This window comes from Hylaeus volcanicus, chromosome 5, assembly GCF_026283585.1.
Source record: "Hylaeus volcanicus isolate JK05 chromosome 5, UHH_iyHylVolc1.0_haploid, whole genome shotgun sequence".
NCBI classification, from domain to species: Eukaryota; Metazoa; Arthropoda; class Insecta; order Hymenoptera; family Colletidae; genus Hylaeus; species Hylaeus volcanicus.
This window is the reverse complement of record NC_071980.1, coordinates 25585293-25588437: the sequence shown is the minus strand read 5'-3', so window position 1 is coordinate 25588437 and position 3145 is coordinate 25585293. Positions and strand designations below refer to the sequence as shown.

Genomic DNA, 3145 nt, shown 5'->3' with positions numbered 1-3145 from the left:
TTCATATTTAAAACATTTAAAATAGTACAAAACTTTATTATTCTGTTAAAATACGAATCTCCTTTATTGCCATTATAATAGCCAAACGATCAATGTTATATAAACAAAATTGTATAGTTTTGTACGAGATGATGCAGCATTATGTAGCTATAATTATATGGTTAGGGCTGCCTGGAATATTAATATCCGTAAATGACACGGTGTGCAAATGTTAAATCCGTAACTCCGTGAATTCAGCATCAAATAGGATCACAGTTTCGTTACATGATTCACTAACATTTATTTTTGTCAGCATCAGCACCTACATACCCAAGACGTAATAATAGATACTATCTACTAATTAGATTCACTCCTTGTACAAAACAAACAACGTACACAACAATAGGATTCAATAAATACGATATACATACGTAGTTATTACAAATTTTTTAACGAAACCAAGATTCTTAATCCGAGAGAAGAAACGTACTTTGTTTTGACTGACATCGTTCCAGTTTTAGTATGAACATTTTTATCTTCATATGCTCAGAACAATGTACCTGCATAATAAATAAATAACTGCCAAATTATATTTAATGGAGTAAAGATACCGCCATTTGTATCGCCGCATTTAGTTTACGAAAGTTAGTGTCGCAACAACGCGAAAGAAAAACAAAACTGTCGTGCACGTGGTGACTATCTGTTGTAATGTGAAACTTAACTTCTCAATTACACAGTTGAATACTTAGACAGGTTTGTAGGCTCGTGAGTTCGTATAGTCCTTCAGGTAATGAAACGAGTATGTATTCTATTTCGCTTAGTCAGTCACTTGCAAATATGATAGCTATAGCTTTAGTATATCACTGGTGTGTTGTCGAGCATCGTTAATGTTTGATTTATAATAAAAGAAGAAATAGCATCGTAAATGTATTTCGATATGAAAAATTTATCACTTAATATTTTTTTAATATTTTCAAAGTTAACGTATTTCCTTACGATTTAATTATTTATCATATATATTTACCACATAATAAATATGTAATGCTCTCTTAGGAACTATAAATGTAACTGTATGATGTTAACGTGATTAAGGGATCTCTGATAATGAGTATTCGAAACTGAAACCTTATTTTTGGTAACGACTTTATACATCTTCGTTTGACATCCGGAATGCTTGTTAGAGGGGCGTACTTGGTTGTCGAACACGTTTAACGATAACCGTTGTTACTGTGTGATTTCTCAACCGTTTAGTTCTAATACAATAGGTGTAAAAGTGTAGAACGTTTCGACTTATCGCGGAGCGAGACAAGGACACATATATGTGCGAAATTTTCCATTGTGCCAAGAAGTATACGATTATCTATGACTTCTTGCAAATACTAACATCTCTAGCTTTGCATTTCGCAACATATGCGAACACTCGAATTAATTAAAAGCCGGCATTATCGTCACGAGTAAAACCATAGTTGCAATCTAGTCACTGTACTGCATCAATTAAGCTTTCCATTGGTGCAAATTAGTTGGAACAAAAATATGTAATCGGGTAGAACGAAATTAATAATGTAGCTGTAGGATATTAAACAATATTTTATATACTTGAATAATATAATTGAAATAAACTTGAATGAAAGTTATCTTCTAAGTTTTATCTTCTAAACAATATAAATGTATATAATTGTTAATATTTTGTATATTTTTGCATTTGTGCACCTTCTCGTAGGCTTCCCCATATTTTTATTGGCTACAAGTGTATAATTATTTATAGTCTATTAATCAGTGTTAAAATTAGTAATCAGTGGTTCAAAACACTACGATGCAGCATAATCAATTAAATAAAACAAAAGTACAATCATTTTTAGTTGAACTGTGGCCCTCGATAGTGAAACAATTTTTGATCCGATTGTATTCAAGTTGATCAACGAGAAGTGTTTTAACACTTACTATTCAATCGTGCGCAACTCACGGTAAACAGAAGGTTAATTTACATACTGTTTTGTGTGTGTTTACATAGTAGACAATATGTCAAGTGTGAGCAATCTCGAAGACTCTTTTGTAACTATTGTAATATGTTCGTCATTCTATTCACTACGGATAATGAGAGTATAGTAACGTTCCTAATGATGTATTCCACTTAAAGAAAATCAAGACTAGCAATAATAAATAATACGTGAGTTTAGTACGATATTCTATTTCATACCATATTGGTAACAACAGCGACAAATATTTTTTTGAAACTTTTACCAGTTATTAAGTATTAGATCTAATTCACATCCAACCCATGAGTGGCCAATGGGTTTATTTAGAATCCGCGACAATAAATAATCCGTGAGTTTAGAAAGATATTCTATTATCTAAGTTATTATATAATTTATCATAGAATTCCCACCGATAGCAGGCAGATGAAACTTTGGTATAAGGAACAGCTGACGTCTCAAACATTTCTGCGTGAAATGAAATGAAAAAATTACCAAATGTACTTTAAAACGTACCTAAAATATTCTCAATGTTTACAAATATTAAGCACATTTCTCTCCGTAAAGAAAAATCACGAAAAGCACTTAATAGTTGGCCCCCTAACGCGAGTACCCTCCTTAAAGCGTCTTTTGTTAAAGAACTTGAGCGCTAGATACTTGAAAGGAACAGCGTAAAACGTTCTTCTAGCTCGATGATAGCATTTCAAACGAAAACATTGTCGCGTCATGTGAAATCAACTCGGAAACCATCGCTATAAATAGTTTCGCGCACGACTGCATGTGCTTTATTATCACTTGGCGAGGTTTGCGAACAGATATCACATCCATATTTGAGATGCTTAGTCACGCGACCTCGGTTATTCGAAAGGCTTCTCATCTAGCTCGCCCGCGGATTGGCGGAATTTCAGTGAAAATTCATTTGCAAGTAGTTCGAAATCGTTTCATCTCGACGGCGAAAGAAAACCGTTCGCCTTCATCCTTGAGAAGTAACTTGTTTTTTTCAATGCTATCCATTGTTTGGCCCCGATAAGATACTTGCCATCTTGATAAAGTATATTAAACATCACCGATACATCGAAAAGTTGTACAAAAGTGTTGTACAAATTGGACGTAGCGCGAAACGAACGCGATTGCTGGAGATTGTTCGTAGCAACTAAGGAAATAGTTAACATTTTCGGTTCTCGAAATGGCAA

General features: G+C 33.5%; 1 protein-coding gene across 5 annotated transcripts in view; it reads left to right on the top strand.

Annotated features, from left to right (window-relative positions):
- LOC128876528 (segmentation protein cap'n'collar) overlaps positions 1–3145 on the top strand; it is a 98785-nt gene that overhangs the window by 84516 nt on the left and 11124 nt on the right. The gene's annotated exons all lie outside the window — the stretch shown is intronic.